We start from the raw sequence: 10,789 nt of genomic DNA, 5'->3' as shown, positions 1-10,789 counted from the left end.
TGGCAGCATTGAGCTCCCCCGGGGCGGCACACGCCGCGGCACGGCTGCACTGCCGGCCATTACACACAGGGTGGCAGCATTGAGCTCCCACGGGGCCTCTGGGTACGGTTGAGGCAGCAGCCGCCACCCCCGCAGAGCCCCACCGGTCAAGCCCGGACACGCCCCCCCCCCCCCCCCCAAAAGCCCCGCGCTGCCCCGCCGGTGGCCACCCCCCCAAGCCCCGCGCACCTCCAGCGGCTGCTATAGAGAAGCCCCACAAAGCAGCAGAGACTGGCACTGACCTGGGACACAGCAGAAGAGCTGCAACCTCTACCAGCCACAACCCTGAAAGCATCTGGCGCCATGTTGTTGAGGGCGGTGCCATGCTGGGGGGTGGGGTTCAGGCTGGGGGGCGGTGACACGCTGGAGGGGGGTGGTGACACGCTGGAGGGGGGCGGTGACACGCTGGGCGGGGGCGGTGCCACGCTGGGGGGGCGGTGCCACGCTGGGGGGGCGGAGCCACGCTGGAGGGGGGCGGTGACACGCTGGAGGGGGGCGGTGACACGCTGGAGTGGGGCGGTGCCACGCTGGAGGGGGGCGGTGACACGCTGGGGGGGCGGTGACACGCTGGAGGGGGGCGGTGACACGCTGGGGGGGGCGGTGACACGCTGGAGGGGGGCGGTGACACGCTGGAGGGGGGCGGTGACACGCTGGAGGGGGGCGGTGACACGCTGGAGGGGGGCGGTGACACGCTGGAGGGGGGCGGTGACACGCTGGAGGGGGGCGGTGACACGCTGGAGGGGGGCGGTGACACGCTGGAGGGGGGCGGTGACACGCTGGGGGGGGGCGGTGACACGCTGGGGGGGCGGTGCCACGCTGGGGGGGCGGTGCCACGCTGGGGGAGGCGGTGACACGCTGGAGGGGGGCGGTGCCACGCTGAGGGGGCGGTGCCACGCTGGGGGGGCGGTGCCACGCCGGGGGGGGGCGGTGCCTGCGTTGTCACCTCACTCTCAGCTTTCCATTATGTTTTATTCCCCTCCAAGACAACACGTTGAGTTCTGAGCAGCTGAGGAGCCCTGGGGAACACCTGTACAGAAATGTTCCTCCAAGAGCTGTCAGAAAAACGTTCGTTCCGCCAGCAGGCAGCTCTGGCTTCAGAGCAAAAGCCTTCTGTGATCATTCTGTTTAGCTCAGCACCAGCTGCAGCCGTCGGTATTACCAAACTACACAGTAATGGCCTCCTCCCGGTGCCCTCCCGGTCCCAACAGTTTCCCCCCACCAAAGGACTGGCAGAGAACTGGAAGCGACTGGGAAGCAGATCCGGGCTAGGGCGCAGGCGCCGGATCCATAGCGACGCTCGAGTCAAGCTCTCCGCTCTCCCCCTAAGAATTTTCGAGCATTCAGCGCAGTTAGGCTGCAGAAATTAGCTCCCCCGGGGCGGCACACGCCGCGGCACGGCTGCACTGCCGGCCGTTACACACCGGGTGGCAGCACTGAGCACCTCCCTGGGCGTGGGCAGCAGCCGGGCCCCCACGTGGGTTTTATTTTCCAATGCTAAAAGCCTTTTAGAAGCAGAGAGGGCAGACAGGGGTCGTTTCCAAAGCTTTCTTACGCACCAGTCACTCCAAGCCCTCCCTCTCCAGCTGCAAACCAGAGGTTTGCCTCCGCCTCGCCTCACCCCAGTACTTACACTTTTAAAGATAGTGTGGTGCCCTCGGAGAATTTTCAGCACTTTAGGGGGGGGCCCCCAGCCCTCGCTCACCTGCTCCTCTGCTGCAGCAGCCCCCTGCCCCACGTGGCAGAACCAGCCCACCCACAATCCCCCCACTCCCTTTGATTCACCCCCAAAAAGGCACAAAATAAAGCAAACTGCCCAGCCAGCACCTCCTGCCTTTCACAGCAAGGACTGAACATTGCAGCTTTGGCCAAGACTATCAGCCCAAAGGAAGGCCTGGCCCCTGAGGAACTAAATGCAAGTGAACTATCTGACACCACCACAGTCCTGTGAATGTTGCAAAGCAGTAGTGCATGCAGTATAATAATTCGAAAGTTAAGGGCTGCTCAAGCTTTACACAAAGTATCCTATTCAGTTTTGGGTTCCACTTAACACAAAGTAAAAGTATAAAAGGTCAGAGGGAAAGCCAACTCTACCTCTGAACTACAGCAAGAAATACTGGAATCAAGGGGCCCTTTCTTCTGCTACTAATAGATGAAGAGAACATGAAAACTGATGGGCTAAACCAACAGGGCAAGATTAGAATAACTAGTAGAGAGAACGGAAGATACAAAGCTTCAACTACATCTGTTTAGCAACGACTCCTACCAGATAACTTCCATGCCATAACTTTACTGAATTCAAACAAGCCAGCTGGCGAAGCGTCTCGCTTACAGGCGGCCGACGAGGACACGCGCAGAAGGAAGAGGCGAGGGAACAAGTCCTGAGCTTTGCTGCAGGCTGTCCTGCGGCTTCCCCTACCGACTCTTTCCCGTACACCACCGCAGAATGAGTTGGGTGAATTTTGTCTCAAACCCATTAAACCCTTTGGTGGTTTCAGCTTCCCGAGGATGTGTCGGCACAAGTCCTTGTCGGGGCACCGCAAACAGGGAGAGACAAAGCTCCGAGATCCAGGAAGAGGACAGCTGAGCAGACACTTCTAAAAGAGAGAAACTTCATCAGCTGAACCTCACACTTCTCCCAGCTTTGCAACAGCAAAGAACTTTGTGAACAACACAGTGGTGCTCCTAAGGAGGTCACCAGCTTGCAAGTTACAGGAGAAATAAAAACCTTTTTATTACAGAAGCACTGGCAAAAATTTACGGACAGGAACAGCAGACGAGGAAATTCTGCAATTGAGCTAACGATAGACATCAGGCCTAGGATCTGGCTACCCTGACAAAGGATGCCAACAGGACAGAGTGAGGCCTCAGCAGCACTCCCAAAAAGCCCCACAGAGAGCCACAGGCTCTGGCCCGTGCCCCACCTACGGGCCGGCCCTCCTGGCAGCAGCGCAACACCACCTCTTCAGGAGCCCAGGGACTGACCTCAGCCCCCTAAGGGCCAGGCAAGGTTGGTTCCTGTTAGCTGCCTAAAGCAGCCTCCCCAGCCCTGCTTACAGGGACCTTGGGCTGCTGCTGGGGACAGAAGGGGGAATGGAGGGCTCCACAACTCGTCACACAGACCCCGAGTACAGGGCTGTTAAGCTGACAGGGTGCCAAGGGAACAGGCTGCCATGAAGGCACAGACCCAGGCCCTGAACTACAGGGTGGGTCACCTTGCCGCAGCAACACGACCCAGCGGCTTCGCTGTGTCCGACGAATAAAAGGAGGAAGTTCCACAGGAACAGAAGGGAAAACCTTTTCACTGTGTGTGCCAGAGCCCATGAGCAGGCTGCCCAGAGAGTTAGTGGAGTCTCTGGAGACATTCAAAACCTGCCCCAGGTGATCCTGCACTGGCACAGGGGTTGGACCGGATGCTATTTTGGGGTCCCTTCCAACCCCTAACACTCAGTGATTCTGTGATTAGCTATGCCGGTGACAGAGTCTCACTGAGTGGTCTTTAAAATGTTTTTCTTTTCTTTCAGCCTAGGAGTTTCATATTTAAATAGACCTTCTGCTCTGTCTTCCCCCTTCCTTCTTCCATCTTGCGTCTAAAAACTAGGAGAGCTTGATGAGGTGTATCCTGGGCGTCCCAACGTAACACGTCTCAATTGCATACATGGATTTTGTAACCTTTTGCCCCATTGCTCGCACAGGGTGGATTAAGTTCATTACTTAGAGCTTGTCAGGACAGCTGTTGAAGTGTCCTGTGCAATGCAGGAGGAGTTGAATCCCATAGGAAACCACATTACTGTGCTTTGTCAGCCTGGTTATGGTCAGAAACCTCCTTCATTTTTTTTTCTCTTAAACAGATATATCACATGAGTCCCCAGAATTAATTTGCCTCTTCTCATAATTATTTCTTTAAAACTGTCTTAGAAGTGTCTCTGTCCTTCCCTCTCCCTCTCTCTAGATACTGGCCTCCTGAGCCCATGGCAGACTTGCACAGAGCTACTGCGAGCACCACTCTGCACGGCCTCTGGGGGGCTTTCAAGCACAGGCACCCCTGGAGAATCCAAACCTAACCTTGCAGCTGGCCTTAGAGCTCCTCTTTGGAAAACTGTCGCTGCCAGGGCCCACAAACCCAACATCCTCTGTCAGCAACCTGGATGTAAGAGCTGAAAAGTGTCAACAGAAATTGTACTTGGACACCTCAGGAAGATCCTTCAATGAAAGAGCTGGCTCCTCCTGAAGGGCAAGTATGAATGGAGCTTTCAAAGTACCACACTTCAGAGCCTCCTACTTGCTAGCACTAAGACAATTGTTCATGTAGAACAACTGGCCACTCACTTCAACAAACCCCATAGAACTGGCTCCTATCAACTCTCCAGAAGACACTGCTGCACTAGCTTGGCTGCCTGACCGGCTCAGTTCAGGTGGCTTAGGATCTCACAGAGGGTACCACAAGAACTGAGGGGACTGCAGTCTTTGCAGCTTCAGCTTTCCTTCTCTGCTACTTCTTTTTTCAGATGGATTTTTTTTCAAAGGGACTGCTGGACAGCAGAACAGGATGGATGGCCAGGCCCCAAGAGCGGTGGGGAACAGAGTTAAACCCAGCCGGTGGCCGGCCGGGCACAAGTGGTGTTCCCCAGGACACCCCTTGTGAGAGAGTGAGTCCAGAGAAGGGCCACAAAGCTGGTGAGGGGTCTGGATAACAAGTCTTATGAGGAGTGGCTGAAGGAACTGGGACTGTTTAATCTGCAGAAGAGGAAGCTAAGGGAATTATGGTGTGGTCTGGCTTCAGCTCTCAACTAGTTCCACGTTGAACAAGGACAGCTTGTACTCACAGAAGGCACTGGCTGCTTGGGTTCAAGGTTCCTGTAGAGCTCAGGTCTCTGAGACTTCTGAACAGCTGTGCTTAGCCCAAAATCAGACAGTTTCACATCACCCTGGGAAAAAAAAAATCCAAGAAAAGAATTCAGAAAGATTGTGCTTGAGCAAAAGAAAAGGTTTAACCGCTGCACAGCCTCCTGAGCCCATGGCAGGCTTGCAGAGCTACTGTGAGCACCACTCTGCGCGGCCTCTGGGGGGTTTCAAGCACAGGCACTCCAGGAGACTGCAGGCACTCCATAGAGACTCCAAAACCTCACTGAGAACCCCCCAACTCCTTCAGGACCCCCACAGATTCCCCAGCTTAGATGCCCACAAAACCCCTTTGGAGGCACCCAAACCCCCCATCTGATACGCCCAGCTCCGTTTTAGGTACCCCCAGACGCTTCTAATGTCCCCAGACCCGCTGGTGGACCAGCCCAGAACCCCCTGACACTATCCCAGACCCTTTCAGGGGGCTCCACACCCCTTCTAGATGCCCACAAAACCCCTTCACACGCCAAAAGAAACCTTTACCTGCCTCCAAACCCCATTTGGGGCCCACTCAGACCCCTTAGCAGCGGGTGGCAGCAACCAAGTCTGTTGCTCTCACCAATTAAACCCTTTGGTGCTCTCAGCTCTCTGACCCTGTGTCAGTGCAAGTCCTTGTCAGCCGGTACCTTTGTCCTGATCCAGGCGGAGAGAGAACTGCCAGGAACACAGCTTCGCCGCTCCGCTTGCGGCACGCCTGCTGCCGAGGGCAGCCTCGTCCGCAGCCTGCCCGAGAGGAACACGGCCCCCGGGGCCGGGGGACAAACAAAAGCCTTCCACAAAGGAAACAAGGGAAGTCTCTTGGCCACTCTTCACGTGCCGAGTGCGATTGTCATGTGGAACACACCGCGGCATCTGGAATGAGTTTAAGTCCAGGTCTGTGGCAGCACAGAGGTTCCTGGAATATCCCGGTACATCGATCCACAGGAGGTTGTCTTTCGGTCCCCAGTCTGATGCTTTGCAGCACAGCCATCACATCATTTCTCTCGAGTGCTTTGAACTGACAATTCATACAGGAGAATAAACCCAAACAGGAGTAAGCAGGTTGGAAAAGAACTTTGATCATCACCGGGCCCAGCAAGAGGACACAGTCTCAGGCTGCACCAGGGGAGGTTTAGGCTAGAGGTTAGGAAGAGGTTCTGCACAGAGAGAGTGATGGCCCATTGGAATGGGCTGCCCAGGGAGGTGGTGGAGTCACCATCTTTGGAGGTGTTCAGGAGGAGACTGGATAGGGTGCTTGGTTGCATGGTTTAGTTGATTAGGTGGTGTTGGATGATAGGTTGGACACGATGATCTTGAAGGTCTCTTCCAACTCGGTCTGGTCTATTCTTTTCTATTCCGTTCCATTCCATACCATTCCATTCCAACACCATCTAATCAACTAAACCATGGCACTGAGTGCCTCATCCAGTCTCTTTCTAAACACTTCCAGTGATGGTGACTCCCTGGGCACCACCTCACTGAGCAGCACATTCCAAAGGCCAATCTCTCTTTCAACCTGCTCTATTCTATTCTATGAAGACCTTCTTCCTAACATCCAGCCTAAACCTCCCCTGGCACAGCTTGAGACTGTGTCCTCTTGCTCTGGTGCTGCTTGCCTGGGAGAAGAGACCAACCCCCACCCGGCTACAACCAGAACTGAGGGGACTGCAGTCTTTGCAGCTTCAGCTTTCCTTCTCTGCTACTTCTTTTTTCAGATGGATTTTTTTTCAAAGGGACTGCTGGACAGCAGAACAGGATGGATGGCCGGGCCCCAAGAGCGGTGGGGAACAGAGTTAAACCCAGCCGGTGGCCGGCCGGGCACAAGTGGTGTTCCCCAGGACACCCCTTGTGAGAGAGTGAGTCCAGAGAAGGGCCACAAAGCTGGTGAGGGGTCTGGATAACAAGCCTTAGGAGGAGTGGCTGAAGGAACTGGGACTGTTTAATCTGCAGAAGAGGAAGCTGAGGGAATTACGGTGTGGTCTGGCTTCAGCTCTCAACTACTTCCACGTTGAGCAAGGACAGCTTGTACTCACAGAAGGCACTGGCTGCTTGGGTTCAAGGTTCCTGCAGAGCTCAGGCTATCTCTCTTCATTAGTGAGGTCGTCCTGTCACCTAGGCAGAGAGAAGAAAATGCAGCTATGAAATTAGACCACTGGAATCGTGAGAGTCGTTCTGTGTGCGACTCCAGGAGAATCCAAACCTAACCTTGGAGCTGCCCTGAAGAGCTCCTCTTTGGAAAGCTCTCGCTGCCGGGCCCCACAAACCCCACACCCTCTGTCAGCAAACCGGATGTACGAGCTGAAGAGTGTCGACAGAAACTGTACATGGACAGCTCAGGAAGATCCTGCCAGTCCCAGCACACCAGACCTGGAATGATCAAAGAAAGTCCGTTAACATCTCTCTGTGTGTCTGCTCATAGCTTGACGAGAACCCCCCAACTCCTTCAGGACCCCCACAGATTCCCCAACTTAGATGCCCACAAAACCCCTTTGGAGGCACCCAAACCCCCCATCTCATACGCCCAGCTCCATTTTAGGTACCCCCAGACGCTTCTAATGTCCCCAGACCCGCTGGTAGACCAGCCCAGAACCCCCTGACACTATCCCAGACCCTTTCAGGGGGCTCCACACCCCTTCTAGATGCCCACAAAACCCCTTCACACGCCAAAAGAAACCTCTACCTGCCTCCAAACCCCATTTGGGGGCCACTCAGACCCCTTAGCAGCGGGTGGCAGCAACCAAGTCTTTATTAGAATAAACTCTTTATTAGAATAAACCAAACCAGGTTGGAAGAGACCTTCAAGATCATCGTGTCCAACCCATCAACCAATCCAACCCACCCAAACAGCTAACCCATGGCACCAAGCACCCCGTCAAGTCTCCTTCTGAACACCTTCAATGACGGCGACTCCACCACCTCCCCGGGCAGCCCATTCCAATGGGCAATCACTCTTTCTGTATAGAACTTCTTCCTAACATCCAACCTGAACCTCCCCTGGCGCAGCCTGAGACTGTGTCCTCTTGTTCTGGTACTGGCTGTTGCTCTCACCAATGAAACCTGGATGTTAGGAAGAAGGTCTTCATAGAATAGAATAGAGCAGGTTGAAAGAGAGATTGGCCTTTGGAATGTGCTGCCCAGGGAGGTGGTGGAGTCACCATCACTGGGAGTGTTTAGAAAGAGACTGGATGAGGCACTCAGTGCCATGGTTTAGTTGATTGGAATGGGATGGAATGGACCAGGTTGGAAGAGACCTTCAAGATCATCGTGTCCAAGCTATCATCCAACACCACCTAATCAACTAAACCATGCAACCAAGCACCCTATCCAGTCTCCTCCTGAACACCTCCAAAGATGGTGACTCCACCACCTCCCTGGGCAGCCCATTCCAATGGGCAATCACTCTCTCTGTGCAGAACCTCTTCCTAACCTCTAGCCTAAACCTCCCCTGGCACAGCTTGAGACTGTGTCCTCTTGTTCTGGTGCTGCTTGCCTGGAAGAAGAGACCAACCCCCACCTGGCTACAACCTCCCTTCAGGGAGTCGTAGAAAGCAAGAAGGTCTCCCCTGAGCCTCCTCTTCTCCAGGCTAAGCAACCCCAGCTCCCTCAGCCTCTCCTCACAGGCCTGTGCTCCAAACCCCTCCCCAGCTTTGTTGCCCTTCTCCGGACACCTTCCAGCAACTCAACGTCTTGCTTAAACGGAGGGGCCCAGAACTGGACACGGGACTCAAGGTGTGCCCTAACCAGTGCCAAGTGCAGGGGCAGAATGACCTCCCTGCTCCTGCTGGCCACTCTGATCCTGATATTGGCCAGGTTGCCAGTGGCCTTCTTGGCCACCCGTGCACGCTGCTGGTCACGACCAGAAGACAGGGATCGGAAGATTCTTTGGCCAAGCTGTAAGCCTCTTCCTAACATCCAGCCTAAACCTCCCCTGGCACAGCTTGAGACTGTGTCCTCTTGTTCTGGTGCTGCTTGCCTGGGAGAAGAGACCAACCCCCACCCGGCTACAACCAGAACTGAGGGGACTGCAATCTTTGCAGCTTCAGCTTTCCTTCTCTGCTACTTCTTTTTTCAGATGGATTTTTTTTCCATAGCGACCACCGGGACGCTGCCCCCCTGGCGCGAGCAGAGCCGGGCTAGGGCGCAGGCGCCGGATCCATAGCGACCACCGGGACGCTGCCCCTCTGGCGCCAGCAGAGCCGGGCTAGGGCGAAGGCGCCGGATCCATAGCGACCACCGGGACGCTGCCCCCCTGGCGCGAGCAGAGCCGGGCTAGGGCGCAGGCGCCGGATCCATAGCGACCACCGGAACGCTGTCCCTGTGGCGCCAGCAGAGCCGGGCTAGGGCGCAGGCGCCGGATCCATAGCGACACTCGAGTCAAGCTCTCCGCTCTTCCCTTAAGAATTTTCGAGCATTCGGCGCAGTTAGGCTGCAGAAATTAGCTCCCACGGGGCGGCACACGCCGCGGCACGGCTGCACTGCGGCCATTACACACAGGGTTGAGCACTGAGCTCCCACGGGGCGCTATACGCCGCGGTACGGCTGCACTGCCGGCCATTACACACCGGGTGGCAGCATTGAGCTCCCCCGGGGCGGCACACGCCGCGGCACGGCTGCACTGCCGGCCATTACACACAGGGTGGCAGCATTGAGCTCCCACGGGGCCTCTGGGTACGGTTGAGGCAGCAGCCGCCACCCCCGCAGAGCCCCACCGGTCAAGCCCGGACACGCCCCCCCCCCCCCCCCAAAAGCCCCGCGCTGCCCCGCCGGTGGCCACCCCCCCAAGCCCCGCGCACCTCCAGCGGCTGCTATAGAGAAGCCCCACAAAGCAGCAGAGACTGGCACTGACCTGGGACACAGCAGAAGAGCTGCAACCTCTACCAGCCACAACCCTGAAAGCATCTGGCGCCATGTTGTTGAGGGCGGTGCCATGCTGGGGGGTGGGGTTCAGGCTGGGGGGCGGTGACACGCTGGAGGGGGGTGGTGACACGCTGGAGGGGGGCGGTGACACGCTGGGCGGGGGCGGTGCCACGCTGGGGGGGCGGTGCCACGCTGGGGGGGCGGAGCCACGCTGGAGGGGGGCGGTGACACGCTGGAGGGGGGCGGTGACACGCTGGAGTGGGGCGGTGCCACGCTGGAGGGGGGCGGTGACACGCTGGGGGGGCGGTGACACGCTGGAGGGGGGCGGTGACACGCTGGGGGGGGCGGTGACACGCTGGAGGGGGGCGGTGACACGCTGGAGGGGGGCGGTGACACGCTGGAGGGGGGCGGTGACACGCTGGAGGGGGGCGGTGACACGCTGGAGGGGGGCGGGTGACACGCTGGAGGGGGGGCGGTGACACGCTGGAGGGGGGCGGTGACACGCTGGGGGGGGGCGGTGACACGCTGGGGGGGGCGGTGCCACGCTGGGGGGGCGGTGCCACGCTGGGGGAGGCGGTGACACGCTGGAGGGGGGCGGTGCCACGCTGAGGGGGCGGTGCCACGCTGGGGGGGCGGTGCCACGCCGGGGGGGGGCGGTGCCTGCGTTGTCACCTCACTCTCAGCTTTCCATTATGTTTTATTCCCCTCCAAGACAACACGTTGAGTTCTGAGCAGCTGAGGAGCCCTGGGGAACACCTGTACAGAAATGTTCCTCCAAGAGCTGTCAGAAAAACGTTCGTTCCGCCAGCAGGCAGCTCTGGCTTCAGAGCAAAAGCCTTCTGTGATCATTCTGTTTAGCTCAGCACCAGCTGCAGCCGTCGGTATTACCAAACTACACAGTAATGGCCTCCTCCCGGTGCCCTCCCGGTCCCAACAGTTTCCCCCCACCAAAGGACTGGCAGAGAACTGGAAGCGACTGGGAAGCAGATCCGGGCTAGGGCGCAGGCGCCGGATC

General features: G+C 57.5%; 1 long non-coding RNA gene across 1 annotated transcript; it reads right to left on the bottom strand.

Annotated features, from left to right (window-relative positions):
* Window positions 1-1,653: 1,653 nt before the first annotated feature.
* On the bottom strand, window positions 1,654-7,283 carry LOC137440944 (uncharacterized). The gene is made up of 5 exons (XR_010987261.1): window positions 7,123-7,283; window positions 6,951-7,029; window positions 5,565-5,935; window positions 4,863-4,964; window positions 1,654-2,633 (listed from the first exon to the last, which is right to left on the bottom strand). It is a non-coding gene; the product is annotated as an uncharacterized lncRNA (long non-coding RNA).
* Window positions 7,284-10,789: the final 3,506 nt, after the last annotated feature.

Source organism: Melanerpes formicivorus, unplaced genomic scaffold, assembly GCF_026170545.1.
Source record: "Melanerpes formicivorus ecotype bairdi unplaced genomic scaffold, bMelFor1.0.p_v2 SCAF_4, whole genome shotgun sequence".
NCBI lineage: Eukaryota > Metazoa > Chordata > Aves > Piciformes > Picidae > Melanerpes > Melanerpes formicivorus.
Note: the sequence above shows the minus strand (reverse complement) of the source record. Positions and strands in the feature narration are given on the sequence as shown.